The 15866-nt window shown below is 45.5% G+C and overlaps 1 protein-coding gene across 2 annotated transcripts in view; it reads left to right on the forward strand.

Moving 5' to 3' along the window:
• Window positions 1–15866, forward strand: part of DLGAP4 (DLG associated protein 4) — a 270883-nt gene that overhangs the window by 123311 nt on the left and 131706 nt on the right. For both annotated transcript variants that reach the window (XM_084645809.1, XM_084645810.1), the window contains exon 2: window positions 12364–12457. The gene's annotated coding sequence lies outside the window, so the exon portion shown is untranslated. The remainder of the gene's footprint in view (window positions 1–12363; window positions 12458–15866) is intronic.

Genomic DNA, 15866 nt, shown 5'->3' on the forward strand with positions numbered 1-15866 from the left:
TTTGAATTGAACCCACTGCAGGGCTAAGCTCCCACCCACGGTGTATGATCCTAACCCATTTCATGCAATGCGTAGCCACTTGTCTTCTCTCTGCAGGGGTTACCTTCCTCCCACAATGTTCCAACCCAAGCTCAAAGACATTTTTCACATATTGAAATGGCTTGATGACTTAATTCAGTCACTTTCTTTCATTTCTTCCCATTGCAGCCATAGCTAGCATGGGTCTGATTGTGAAAAATTGATGAACGGGAGGTTGCTTTGCTTGATTCTCCGGCATGAGGAACTCTGTTTTCCTTTCACATTTAATGAGAAGTAGAGACAGGGAATTTGCTGAGGTTCTTTTGAAGTTTGGAGAAGAAGCACTGAAGTCTCCAGCTGCTTCTTAGCTAGTTGTTTTCTCCTTCCTCCAAGGCTCTCTGGACTGAAATCTGCCTCTCAAACCATTAAAATTTCATGGCACTTTCACCAGCCCCCTTGTTTCATACAGCACAGTAGGTGTGCATGGTTCTCATAGAAAGCTTCCTGGGGGGCCTTTCAGCCCAAAAGATCCCAAAGCACTTTGCAAGCTTTGGGATAAGTCATGGCCTAAAGCCAGAGCCCAGCAGGAAAGGGCAGCGGCTGACTGGGCACAACTGAACCTTTATAAATGCAGAAGTCCCTTCACCTACCATTTAGGTGCAGCCACCTCTGAGGAGTAACGCTGAACAGGAATGGTGATTGTCTTCCACTGGTTAATCCCTCCCCATAAGGCCAACGAGATCATGCTTCATTTCCATTGTGAGCACTAAGGTTAGATGATGTGGGATATAGACTGCTAGGGACAGGCCATTCCCCCTTCTTCTAGGGTGGTAGTTGGAGACACATGAATAATGTGTTTATTGTGTATTTATTCTTTTGGCTGGCAACTGACATCAGTTAAAACAATCTGGAGGGTCCTTTGGAATAAAAGACTCAGGGGTGCAATCCTGCTCCCTCTGACATCACTAGCAGAACTCCTATTGGCTACAGCTGGGTCGGGTTTGGGCAGTCCCTATCAAACCTGCCCCACTCCCCCATTATTGAAAATAGCCTCTGGGCTAATTGGAAGCTCACCGAATCTGGGCTGCAGCTTGCCAGACTTCAGCTATGGCGGGGTGCTGGCAAACCTGGTATCTGGAAGAGGGAGCCCTCTCTGCCCCCCGTGGATCATAATGACGAGAGGTGAGCTGCCGTGTAACTGGATCCTAATCATTTAAAGGATGCCACCCACATCTTGAACCACTCTTGGATGTGAACTGGTGACCCCTGCAGAGCACAAATGGCATGTGCTCCTCATCCCAGCTTGCTCCACTCCAGGGACAAGCCACTGCATGCAGTTTCCTGGTGCTTTCAGCACCGTGCAGTGACCTGACCTTTAAAAAGGGGTGGATCACCCTGGGAGTTCTTCCTCAGACTGGAACAATCACAGCCTTCAGGCGTGGCATGCCACCACTGCCACCTGGAAATCCGGGAGCTATGGAGGACTCAGTCTGACCCCCAAGGCTGGGAAGTGTTTTCGCAAAGGTTAAACATGCACCTTCCGTATCACAAACATTCACGGTCCCCGCTCCCACCCCCTCAGCCCAACAGCTGTTGGGTGAGCAGGCAGATTTGGAGAGCAGAAATGAGGGGGTTTGAGGGGAAAAGTACAGTTGGTTGCTAATATAACCCAGGCACAGTTGTTAATTTGCATTTCCTTGGGGCGGTGATGCTGAAATTAAAGGTAATTATAGCACTGCTATACTTGTGCAACTGCAGCATGCAAAGACAAAGGCAACCTTACAAACAATAGGCTCTTCCTTCAGAGTCTCAATGGAGCATTTATTTTAAGAAAACTCCAAGGTGAGTGGAAGGATGGGGCCCCATCCCCTGTCACAGCTGTGCTAAGCTCTGCTGGTGGCACCGGTGAGGCTGTAGCTGATGGATGCTGGAGGGCAGCAGTGGTGAGGGATGCTGGTTATCGATGGATGTGACTGGGGATGGGTGTCAGTGGCATTTGTGATGGATGCTCATGGCTGCCGTGACAAAGGTGGTGGTCATGCTGGCTGCATTGCTTGACAGCCTCAGTGGATGCTGATCAGGAAGGATGCTGGTAGCAAGGTTGATGGATGCCAGTGGTGGTGTGAATGGAGGTTGGTAGTAGCAAGGGATAATGGTGACTTTGCTAATGGAGGCTGGTAGCATTAGAGATGTATGCTAATGGCATTCGTGCAGAATGCCGGGAACATTGCTCCTGGATCCTGGTAGCAGTAGGAAGGGATACTGGTGGTGTTAATGGGTGCTACCACCGTTTCACTTCTAGGTCACCTGTTCAAATCTAACTTTATCCCCTAGTGGCTCAAATCATTTCTGTCTGTGGTGCCTGGTCAGTGGTGTTTATTAAATGAATAGATGGTGTCAATGCAGCTCCTGCCAGATTGACACTGCAGAACAAAGGCCTCATTCCTTTTGTTATGCCTGCTGGTACTGCTGTTGTTGGTTAGTGAGAAGTGCGCACCAGCTGTCAGCACTAACTGATATCCTTGCTGGCAGTCTTAGCAGAGAGGCCCAGGAGGGTATGGGCCATGGAGACAGAACATCCCTGGGTCTCCAAAAAGTGGTCGCTCCAAAACAGAGAGGGGAGGCATATTTGGTGGAGTTGCCTGGGATATCATTCTCAAGAGCTCTCAATCCAGCCCCTTGCACCAGCATGCAATAAAAAGGAGAGGGTTGGTTGAAATGTCAGACAGGCGAGATGGTCAGGTGACCTTTAAAAGACAATGGGACTGTCTTACCTAAATGACAATGACTGGACTCTACTGGGCAGCAGCAACATGCCATAAGAACGGCCATACTGGGTCAAACCAAAGGTCCATCTAGCCCAGTATCCTGTCGTCCGACAGTGGCCAATACCAGGTGCCCCAGAGGGAATGAACAGAAAATCAGAGGTTAGGGACACACGTGATTCCAAAGCATCATAACATTCCTCTAGTCATTTCTGCTTCTAACTTGGGCTTGCACAGAGTTTCTACGTGGGTGAGGACAGCATACAAGAATGGGGTGAGGAGGAAAGATCAGGGCTGGATTTAGTGGGAAAGTCTGTCTATTGATCTGTATTAGGATTTTGTACTGGCACCCATCACCATAGTATCTGGACTCCTCCCAAATACTGTCATCTTAACCCCACCTCCTCTATGCTATCTAAGGCCACGTCTCTGCTACAGACTTTGGTCCATTGCATGAAACAGTAAGATTTCAGTCCCTATTCCATGGGTAGGAGTGTAGGGCAATGGCATTGAATATTGGCACTTTTCTCCAGGCAATGGTGATTTTAGCTGATACTTCACTCCTGAAGGTAACAAAGGCACAGAGAGCACAGTCACTGCTCGCATCTGAAGCTGCCTGAGCTCATATGCCATTAGCCTGTTTACTGCAATGGTGCCAGCCAAAGTTATCAGAGTGGCAGGGGAAAATGTCCCACCATGGAGGGAGATATAAGACAGACAGCCCTAGAAACCTTCAGAAGAGGAATGCAGAGTATCTCCATGAAAGCTTCATCAAGATCTCTCGAGGATAAAAGGGACATTCCTATGCACATAAAACTGAGCTCTGCATGCCCCTCCCACCCCACTTAACCCAGCAGATGTCAACTCTTCCTCTGTTTGTTGTACCACTACCTCTTCTCATACAAGGGAAGCAGTGAAAGGTCAATACCTGTGTCTTGTGAATATGGGGGCTGGCTGGCTGGCATCTTTCCATGGTAAACATGATAAGGATAAATTTGTGCACGCAGTTACCCGAGGTCCCTCCCCTTTCATCAGGTTCATCCGCGCTCGTCTGGCAGGACTGGTTAAACTGTAGTAGAGACCGAAATGACTGAGTCCCCCCACTCCTGCCTGTTCACAGCAGGGGGGTCTCAGTCCCTGGCTTCTCTAAGGTATCCACAGTGGCCTGTAGGGTGCTGGTGGGGTCTTTGTCAAGTATGGAATGCAGTTCGTTGTAGAAGTGGCAGATCTGCAGGCCGCCACCAGCTCTACTGTGGCACTCCCTGGCTTTCTGCAATCCCTGGCAAAGTTTCTTTGCTTCATGGGGCACTGGTGCTGATCCCTGTTGTACTCCTTTGCCTGTACCCCCCACAATCTGCTAGTAGATGGTCCTGTTTCCAGGACCAATACCTCCCGTCTCCTCCAAGCAGGAATGTGTTTAGTGCGTGGAGCTGGCGTGGTTGGTTGGGTAGTGATACATAACAAAGGTGAGCTGCTAGATGTGCTTTCCAAAGTGGGCAATCAGGAAAAGGCATTTCAAAAACACGTGGGGAGGGGTTAAAGAGGGGAGAGGGTGGCTTCGAGTGTCTATAACCCCTGGGTAGTAGCGTTTAAACTTGTGACCAGAGCACTCACTGTCACCAGGAATGAGGCACTGTGGGACGGCTTCTGGAGGACTTCTAGGATTGAGACTGGTCACAGTGTGTACACACACACTGTGTCAACTTCAGCGGACTGACCATGGCTCTAAGCCAGTTTCGGGAGATGGTTTTATTGTGTCACTGTAATGGGGTGTTTACATCCGCTAGAGACAACTTTGAACGTAGACACATGCACGCATAGGTCAACACAAGTCACCTTGTGTCAACCTAACTTTGTAGGGCAGACCAGGCCTATGCTACAGGGCTTTCACTCCTTGGACCAGGTTTTTAGGAAGGTGTTGAGCATATCTGGAAGGAATCCTGCCCATATTATATATATATGGTCAATTCTGTAGCAGGTTTCCCCCTCTTTGTGATGTTTGTAAGTCAGCCATGAGCCAGTTACCCCAGGAAAAAAACGTCTCATGCTGTATGGTAACAGGAGGAAAAAACTGAATTAGGTGGATCCATTTGCAAAGTGCAAACACCCAGATAATTTCTGTGCCAGGAGGGTTGCCCTATAGACTGTTCCACTGGAAACCTGGCTGTCCAGCTCCCCTTTCTAATGATAAAAATGCCATTATCTTATCTAGCGCACGTTTGTTCTTCCTCTTCTTACCAAACAGATTAATCTGAACCAAATCCCTAGCTCCAAACCACCACCAAATTGGGTGGAGTTAATATGCTGATCTGGCCTTCCACTTGGTCCTTTGCTGTTGAAACAGCCCCAAGGCTCTTTTAAAAAAACCTTGGGCTTTTGGGAAGTTCTGTTCCAGATCCTGATGCTTCTTGGTCCCATCAATGTTAGTGAAGGGGAAGCAATAGCAACAAAATCACAAGACAGTTTTGTCAAATAGCACAGTGGCACCAGAATGGTCAGCCACTGATATTTGTATTGTCTGATTCTCAACAGAAGAGCACTGGCTACCCACTGGTATCATTTCTACATATGCCTAGTCCAACAAGAACAGTGGAAAGACTTCAATATCTTCCTTGTTCTTATACCACTCCTGTAGCACCAAACAGTGGAAACACACCCAGAAAATAGTTTTGAAAGTATCTGATATAAACTCAAGAGTGTTTAATCTGACTGATAAAGAAACTTGGGCTCCCTTCTCTGTTTCAACATTCGGGTTTTGAATGAACTTATCAAACACTGGCTATTTTTAACATTCATTTGTTTATTGTTTGTGTCAGGACTACTTCCCCCACTCCCTGTTGGCAGCGGCGGCAGCTGCTGAATTATAGTGGAAAACCACAAAGTTAGATTGTGTTCCAGTAGGACGTAGTAATACTGAACAAGTAGGCTTCAGTTGTGTTAGGAGCTGCCCTAAAGAGTTCAAAATCTTTATAGACAAGGTAGATTAAAGGTGGGAGGGGACACAAAAGTGACTTGCCCATGGTCAGACACAACTAGTGGCAGAGTCAGGAATGGAATCCTGATCTCCTACGCCACAGCTTTAGCCACAAGCCTGTCCTTCCTTCCCAGCGCTTAAGAAAGAGAGATCCTGTTTCCATGCAAATTGTCCCCAGTAATCAGAAAGCAGCAAAAGCAGCGACTAGGCGACAGACCTAGGCAAGAGCCATTCCTGACTAGGGTTGAGAGCTGGCGGAATGACTCGGCAGAAAAAAAAACACAGCTGCAATCAGCAAAGGCTTTTCCCAAGGGATACATTGTATAACAAAAAAAGCAAAATAAATTCTCATAAGCAGAAGAGGACAAAACTCCCAGTGGTGGGGTTCGAGCCAGTTTCATGACTTGAGACAAATTCACCTTCCTATCTCTCCCAAGCAGCCAGTGTATACTCTGAGCTGCCGAGCGAGGGCATACTGAGTGCAGCTGGTTGGGAACAGTTTGAGGAACACATCAATTCTGATTAAACTTTTTTCAAGAAGGTTTCTCTAGTCCAGCATCAAATTTCTGCTCAGAGAGACCCACCCCAGAATAGCCAAAAACCTGGGGGTCAGGGCACGACCTGTGATCTCGGGCACAGATTCCAGCTGTGCCTCTGCCTGATTCTCTAGCCCAAGGAATATTTAATATGCCTTTGCTCTGAATCAGGCAGAGTTGGGCCTTGAATCTTTCTTGCACACTCTAGATAAGTGCCCTCTCCACCAGGTATTGGCTATTCTGCACGGAGTTTCTCGCTCAGATTTTTTTCATGAAAAATTTAGAAGGGTCTTGGTTTCATTCCAATGAGGAACTAAACGAAATCTTGAAAAGCTGTGCAAGCCAGAATTTTTGTTTTCCATCTAGCCCTAAGTCTGAGTTGAGTTAGCCCCGGTGCAGCAAGCACCAAGCATTGCTTCTGCATCTCTTTTTTATTGTTTTTATATAAAATATAAACACACAGCTAAACCAAATCTATAAAAATAGACATTCACAGGATGGAAATACCATATAAATAACAAAATTCAATCTTCGTTATTTGTAAAACCAACCAACAAAACCCTGAACTTGTAGAGGTCATGCAGGGCATCAGCTGTTAAAGTGATTAACTAGATAAATAAATGAGAACATAACCTGTGAGTACTAGAGACTAATATACACTAACCTGCAAAAGTATGCATGTGTGACCAGAGATCCTCATTTTTTCCAAGCATCTCTATTTGATGAAGTCATTTTTTCCATTAATGCAGAAGTGGAGAGCTCACTAAACCAGTCTGTACGAGGGAGGAATTGCAGATTTCCATTCTCCCAGAATAACTCTTTTTGCTACAGTCGCAGGGGAGGTACTCCCCACCATGGGGTGTCAGGTCATGTGTGGTCAAAGAAAGGGAAGAGGCTGTACTGCCGCCGGTTAGGGCCCATGCTGATGACGCTTACTATAAAACATGGTTGTACGGCCTAATGGCCAGAGTCAATAGAACAATGCTTCTGCTCTGGGCAGTGTGGCCTAATGGCTGAAGTCAATAGGGCAGCCCTTCCCCAGTGTGGCCTAATGGTCAGAGTCAATAGAGCAACCCTTCCGCTCAGGGCAGCATGAGTCAATAAAGAAGCCCCTTACAGACAGGATAGCATGGCCAAATGGCCAGAGTCAATAAAGTTGCACTCCTCCATGGGATTGTGTAGCCTATTGGCCCATTGGAGAAGTGGGGTGCTACTGCAGGGTGCGTGGTGCCCAGGGTAGGGGGACTTCAGGCTCTCCCTGCTCCTCTAAGCCCCACCCCAGGGCCCTGGCATTGGCAGGGTTACTCACCACCGAGTCAGTGGGGATCCTCTTGAAACACACTGACTGGTTCCCCAGTTCACCCAGCGGAACAAGGTCTAAGTCCCCTGGGCTGCTTCCTACCCTTTCTTTGCCAGCGATGGTCCACGGTTCCCATGGACCTCTGGGGTCCTCGGGAAGTGTAGCTCCTGATGGCGCAGCCTCCTCTCTGGGTTCATCAGGCAGCCTGGAATTTGTCTGGAGCTCTGCGAGCCTTGGCTTGGGTGGTCAGGAGCTGTAGCAGCAACCTGGTGAGAGCCTACAATCTGCATCCTCTCCCTTCAGCAGCCTGCCCAAACTGAGCTGAGCTGAGCTGCTTCCTTTTATATCTTGGCTCCAGCTGAGCGTGCCCAGCAGAGGCAAAAGGGTGTGGCTTCCTCAGCCTGCAATGCACAGTTAACTCTTGCAGGGCCAGGGCAGGGTAGGTGCACCCCATCACAGCCACTAAAATAGTTACTGCAATCCATTTCTTAATGTTAATTGGTAATACCAACTTATCCAGCACCCCTAAAATACACAGGCTTGAAGAAGGAAAATTAGCAACATATCAAGTTTTGGAAAGAGCACTAAATATGGTGGTCCAGAACACATGCATTTTTTGACAAGTATAGAGGATGTGTTGCCAAACTAGCCTTAAACTAGCATTCTAGAGACCAATAATACCTGTTTAACATCTTGTTCTGGAAGGACAGCTAGAATAAGGAACTTGAAGTGCCTGTCACATTAAGCCAGATCGCCTTCCAGTTGTGATAATAAAGCTAAATTCTTTTCCCCATTTTTCTTTGAGACTGATATTGAGAGGGTAATGCAAAATGTTAAGCCACCTATAAATAATTCCTACAAAAATGACTTTAGTGTCCATATTTCTTAACATTTTCTAGAGGTGAGAGAGTTGAAACAGACCACTTGTCCGCTATCCTTGCATGAATCCTTGAGTATAGGCACTGAAAGAAGGAACTGTGAGATTTTTGTTGCATATGTAATCAAAGGAGGCCAGTCTATCATCTTGTATTATATCTTTAACTTTTTTAATCCTTTTTCTATCCAAATTATCTGAAGCGTAGCGTTGGCCTGGATCCTGAGGTATGGGTTATTCCATAGTGGTATGAGAAGAGAATTAAGCATTAAGCATTTTAACGTGTTGCAGGATGCCCTGTGTAGATGCAAAGATTGGATTTTTCCTTAAGGGTGTGGGTAGCTTCTTAAGGTATATAAAAGAAGAGAGGGACCCAAATGGCATAGCTAAGTCTTTTCTATCTCAAACCACGCTGGTATGTATGCAGAGCAACTGGAGGGGAACCACTTTACATTATGACTCATTTGGAATGCTAGATAATGTAGATACAAATATGGCAACCACAGGATTTTTTTAATGGTCTGGTGTAACAAGTAAGGTTGTTTTTTATCCCATATAAATTGCATGATATGCCTATTTAATCGAGCAGAAAGCAAGAGAGAGACCTTGAAAGGCAAAGGCTAATGATATAAGTCATTTGGAGGCAGATATTCATTTTGGCTATTTCTGTTCTTCCCAGTAAGGATCGAGAAAGGAGATGCCATCTCTCTACATCTTTGGAAATTTCTTTTAATATATAGTACATATTTATAAAACAATTTTGGGAAGATTAGGACAAATTTTAACACCTAGATTAGTTATTTCCTTGCATATTATGAGATTGATGAGGATGGATTCTTCAAAAGTACAAAAATGTCATCAGCATATAAATTGATTTTATATTCTTTCTTGTTTATAGTCACACCTTCAGTGGCTGAATGCTGACATATGTACATTGCCAGTGGTTCAAGAATGACATTAAAAGGGGGTGGGCTGCCAGAGGGGACAGCTCTGTTATGTCCCTCTTTCTAGTTGAAATGTGAGCAAAATAATTCCATTAGTTGATACTGAAGCGAAGGGAGAGTTGTATAATATGCTGACCCAATTCAGGAATATTGGTCCAAATCCCAAGATTTTTAGGACAGCCACTAGATAAGGCGATTCAACCCTATCAAAGATGTTCTCTGCATCTAAAGATAAGGCTATAGAGGGAATATCTGACAGCTTAACTTGATGGATCAAGTGCGAAATTTTTCTTGTATTAGCAGCAGCCACTCTTCTTTTAATTAAACCAACCTGACCTGTGCCTGTAATTGATGATGTGATCAGTCATGTGGCTAGCATCTTTGCAATTATTTTGCAATCTGTTTTCAATAGAGATATAGGGTGGTAGTCCCCACATTTGCAACCATCTTTGTTCTTCTTCAACATTAAAGTAAACAAAGTAATCATGTCATAAGTCCTGGTTCCTTTTTGGAATGTTTCAGTGAAGACCTTTGAAAGAATAGAAGATAGTTGATTATGAAATGTGCCTGAAAGCCATTCATCCTCGGGACCTTTGCTAGAACTCATATTTGTATAGCCTGTTCGATCTCTTGTGCTGTGGTTGCTTTGTCCATAAACAACACTTGTTCTGAAGTTAGGGTGTTAAAAGGCAGGCCTTCAACAAAATGATCAAATTTATTAGCATCAAATTGGTTGTCTGATTTATATCCAGCTTTATAGAATTGCTTAAATTGATGATTTATATCTATTGGTTCCAGGATGGCACTCCCATCTTCTTGTAATAAGGAAGAAATACTGTTGATGGTTAGTTCCATTTTAAGTCTTCTGGCAAGTAGTTTACCTGCTTTCTCACCCCATTCATAATGTCTTTGTTTGACCCTGCTGAGTGAAAATGGGACTTGGCTGAATAAGCATTCATTATATTTGCATTTGGCGTTGATTGGGGAATGTAGGTGGTTTTCATTGTTTGGGTCAATTTTACGCTGTCTCTGCAACTCATCTATTTCTGTGTGCAGAGAATCTAGTAATTTGAGTCTTTCTCTCTTCTTTCGGGAGGCATTCTTTAAGCATTCACCCCTTATGGTAGCTTTCAGAGCTTCCCAAAAGACGGTATCTGAGAATTGTGGAACAAAGCTTTGCACCTTTTAGTAGCACAGTGTTTAGCTTCCACCTAGAAGATATTAATGAGGTATAACCAGTGTTGATGGTAAGTATCATTGGAGCATGATCTGAAATTAACATATTATTAATAGCTGCTTCTAGGCATGCTTGAATCAGTTCTGAAGGCACAACAAAAAAGTCAATTCTGGAGTAAGATGAATGTAGTGTAGAGAAACATGTATAGTCACGCTCTTTGGGGTATCTTAGCTTCCATGTCTCTAACACAATCCCTCAGAGGCAGAGCTGGTGAAGAGATTCTGTCTAGCAGTGCAAGTTGTGATGCTTAGTGTAGATAATACTTCAGTCAGTAGACGGTGCTGTAAACCCCAGCTTAGTGTCATACTATTACTCTAGGCATTGCAGTGATATACAGTTATTGTTATTGCTTAGTTCCAAAGGAGATTAACAGAAGAGTTCAATCTAGCTGGTTATCTACTAGAAGATTATATAAGTGAATATTACCATATCTACCAGGATACATAGGAAAACAAACTGATGTTTAAATTCGCTGTGGTTTGCTTCTCTTGATGAAGAAACCATTCTGTTATTTTTGGTCTCAGTCTTTCAAGTGTCTACCAAGCATTAGAGGCACGTTTTGCAAAGTCTTGTGGTGCCTGCTAAATCCATAGTGAAGGTGGATGGGGACTTGATGCTGTATCTGACATTAGTTCCCCTCAGGATTTGCTTTATGCCATTGAATGCAGCCCTCTTTTTGTTACGCTCAGCTGAGAAGTCAGGAAAAAGAGAAATGTTGTGGCCTTTGTGCATAGAGGTTTCAGCTTTTCTGGCAGCATTCATTAACATTACTTTATTACTGAACATCAGCAGCTTGAAGATGATGGGTCTGGGCCGGCCAGACTCCTGCCTTCTAGTGTGAGGCATTAGATGGGCCCTTTCAATATCCACTAGGGGCAGCTGGGTGTCCAATTTAAATATGTCATGGAGCAGCTTCTGAAGAAGCTGATAATCTCCTCCTCTAGACCCTCAGCAAAGCCCAAGAGGCGAAGGTTGTTTCTTCAAGATCTGTTTTCTAAGTCATCGTGTTTTTCTTCTGGTTTGTCTAGTCTAAGCTTTAATGAGCCAGTTTCTTCTTTAAGTTCCCTGGTTTCAATAGCCATCTTTTGTAGCTTACTTTCTAAGTGAGCCATTTGGGATTTTATATCATATACATCTTTAGAGAGCACATGAATATCTTTGGAGATTGAATCCAGTTGGTCTGTGAGGAATTCTTCCAGGGCCTGGGCGAGGTTCTGCTGTGGCCTTGCAGTTTCCCCCTTCAGCTGCTGCGATGACGCAGGCTGAGGTCTTTTGTTGCCTTTCATTTTCATATTGGAATCCATAGTCAACAGCTTGAAGTTTATCCAGGGGATTAATTTAAACCTGTTTGACAGAAGCTTATTGCCAATTTGCTAGGAACATAATTACTAGAGACAAATCAATACATGGGGAGTGCAGTGGCCTGGGACTCAGCAGCCATCTTCCTTACAGGTACCATGTGAGCCCGACCCCCCCTCACCCACACACACCTTTTCACAGGATGTTTTTCAGCATTTTCCATGTGTTTTTGGTTGGGCTGTAAATAAAGAGGGACCAATTCTCAGCCTGGTGTCAATCAGCGTAGCGCCATGGAAGTCAGTAGATTTACACAGACTGACATCAGCAGGTGGTCAGGCCCGGACGGTACAGAGAGGAAATGCCACCACGTTCTCTTACATGTAATGACATTTCTCCCTTTTCTCTTTGAATCCTAGATCTTCATGCAGGACATCTCTGGAACGCAGACGAGTCGGAAGAGTGCTGGACGCTGAGTCAGGTCTGTCCCTGAAGCTCAGCGAGACGTGAGAGGTACGGTATGGCCCAGGTCTGCAGTTTGAGCTATTCCGTCAGAAACAGCAGAAGGGTCGGGGAGAGGGAGCTGTTGCAACCTGCCTGGTTTAGTGCTGGTACCAGGGAAGGCAGGACTGGGGTTATGCGGGGAGCTGTGGAAATGGGAGGCTGAAATGTGTTTCAGTAGCGACCCTCCCTTCCTCTAGCTGAGGAACTATGTAAATCACCAGTCACTATAATAAAGTCCTGAAATCTACTATAAATTGCTCTAGCAATGTGGCATCTGTGTGCTGACCTAGTTTGAGACAAAGGAAGTTCTCCACAGCATCTGAGCGCACCAGAGGCTGCTGGAAGGCAGGCTCTGTGATTGATTAGAATTTGCTTCTATTAGCTATGAATAATGCTGTATAGATTTTCCGTGCCCGCTTCCCCTCTCACAGGGACCCTTGTGAAAACAAGACTCATGCCATAACATAAAATCTATCCCAAAACTGTGGGGCCCATTCTGCATCCCTAATGAGGTTAGCTAGCATCAGATCCGCAGCAGTAAAAAGGCAATGCCCATGGAGAAACAGGGAAACTAGTCGCATCATCAGTTATGAAGCTACTAGCTAGGGGAAATGAACTGACTTTGCTTTCCCGTGCGGGTGGGGACACAGGGCTGAGATGTGCAGGGTGGATGGATGGGTGGAGCCTGAAGGAGCCACAAGGGCAGTCCAGCAACCACAGCAAACCTCTGCAAAGCTGGATAGTGCTTCCCAGTCACAGGCAGCGAGGTCTAGCAATCTGGGAACTGGGGGCTTCTCCATGCAGTACAGCAGTGTGCACTAGAGGGCTGCCAAGTCCGAAGTACACCAGCATGCTGCTCACTGACTGGCCCATGCAGACCCTGCTGGTGCAAGCTAAAAGTTTCCCAGGGCACGTTAACATAGTGCACCAGCAGGGTCTGCACAAGCCCGGTAATATACAACATGGTGCACTTTAATGCACATTGCTGCACCACTTAGCAGCCCTTTGTGAGTGCTTACTAGTGAAATCTCCTTGCTCAGGTCCCTGGAAAATACCAGAGACATTGGGCCCGATTCGCTGCTCATTTCCCCCTGGGTAAGTCAGGAGTGGCCCCACTGACATCAACAGCATCATACCACGTACATGAGAGCAGATCCAGAGCTGCTATGTGTATGTCTCACTGGTTCAGGGAAAGCATGTAGAATGGAGCCACTGCTTCTGAAAAAACACTTCATAGTGTCTTCTGCTAACCTTCCTGAACACCTGGGGTAGATGAATGGGCTGACTCTGCACCCTGGCTGCAGAGGAACATGCAGACCCTGAACCAGTGTCCCAACCCTCCTTCCTAGGCTTTGGCTTTACTGGTGACTCAGTAACCATAACACAACTCAGCCCTCAGCCTGAGTTTAGCTGTCTCAGAGGTTTCCCTCCAGGACTTCTCCTGTCCTAGCTTCCTACTTCCTTCTCCCCAGAGCCCTACTCCCACCTTTTATATCACAAGTGGTGATCACAAGCCTCACCTGCCACAATGAGTCAACAGGAATCACCCAGAAGTTTTATGTGAGATTCTAAGAAAGTGGATCTAGGAGCCCTACCACCCCATTACGGGCAAATTCAGCCAGTCAGCAGATCAAATCCAGCCAGGCTACCCACCCCAGTTTGAAATCTGATGTTCAGAACGCACCACAAACCAGGGCATCCCAACAGTGCAAAAAAATCATGCCCAACTTCAGTGAATATTCTGCTGATGCAAGAAAAACATCCTTCAAATCCATCGCATGGTCATGGAAGCTCCGCACACTCAAAACAGACACATGTTGAGTGCTTTGAGTCTTCCGTTTGTTCTGGACCAGAGTTCCGTGTGGTTTTGCAGAGTGTATGCCATCCATTTGAACAGTCTACCTCAAGGCTTATGGAATTATACCAACCAGTTAAAATCAGTTCCAGTCCTGACTTCTTTCATTACTGATTCTTCTGAGCAATTAAATACACAGGAGTTTGTAGCTGACCTATTGCTGGTGTGTCCTTTGATGTGCTGGAGAGCCTAGTTAAGTTTCCAAGTTTAACAGTGTTGTAGGTCTCACACAACCCTTCCTCTCCAGTTCATCAGTGCTCCGTCTTTCATTTTCAAATCTCTTTTTTCATATCTCCTTTTTTTCCCCTCTCTGTTCTGATCTGACCTACTTAACATGTTCCCCCCTCCAGAGGAGATGACATCTCCTGGGGAACTTTGAGAAACATGCTATTTAGGGACAATCAAATAGATAGGATCATTTCTGGCTTTTTTGTTCCCTCAGATTTTATTTTATTACCAGAGACATTTGTATGAAAATAGGTTCCCCCTTTCTTAAGAGTTCATCTGCTCCTGCAGCTTTCTCAACACCTGAAGTCAAAATCCTTTGTCAGATTGCAACCACGTATTTCCACAGCAACCAGCTTTGGTGGCACTTAAGCTCCTAAAGATCCAAGATTATTCTTTCCATCCTACATGATGGTATCAGTCAAAGTCACCACCACCACAATTGATTGCAATTGGCAGTCCAAGCTTGAATGGCTTTTGGGCACTGAGCCACCCTTTCACAAAGGATGAAATGCAATGTGCGGAAGGCCAGTGCGCCACTTTAAGTTCCAGGTGGGCCCTATTGTGGGGACTTGAGTGGTGTTTAGACCTCTGCATGGGAGATAATTTCACTGTTATGTTTTAAACCCCTAGTGTAGACAGGGAAAGTTACATTTTAGCCAATGTTAGCGGGTAGAGGGGAAATCGAGGCTCTCCTCAAGGTAATCTCTGCCGGGTTAGCGGTGAAGTACACTGAACATAAGAATGTAAGAACAGCCATAGTGGGTCAGACCAAAGGTCCATCTAGCCCAGTATCCTGTCTCTGACAGTGGCCAATGCCAAGTGCCCCAGGGGGAATGAACAGAACAGGTCATCATCAAGTGATCCATCCCCCTGTCGCCCATTCCCAGCTTCTGGCAAACAGAGGCTAGGGACACCATCCCTGCCCATCTTGGCTAATAGCCATTGATGGACCTATACTCCATGAATTTATCTAGTTCTTTTTTGAACTCTGTTATAGTCTTGGCCTTCACAACATCCTCTGGCAAAGAGTTCCACAGGTTGACTATGTGTTTTGTCTGTTTTAAACCTCCTTTTGTCTGTTTTAAACCTCCTGCCTATTAATTTCATTTGGTGACCCCTAGTTCATGTGTTATGAGGAGTAAATAATACTTCCTTATTTACTTTCTCCACACCGGTCATGATTTTATAGACCTCTGTCATATTCCCCCTTAGTAGTCTCTTTTCCAAGCTGAAAAGTCCCAGTCTTATTAATCTCACCTTATACGGCAGCTGATCCCTACCCCTAATCATTTTGTTGCCCTTTTCTGAACCTTTTCCAATTCCAATATAGGGGAA

The sequence above is a fragment of the Lepidochelys olivacea genome (genome assembly GCF_965140295.1).
Source record: "Lepidochelys olivacea isolate rLepOli2 genome assembly, chromosome: 13".
Taxonomy (NCBI): Eukaryota; Metazoa; Chordata; order Testudines; family Cheloniidae; genus Lepidochelys; species Lepidochelys olivacea.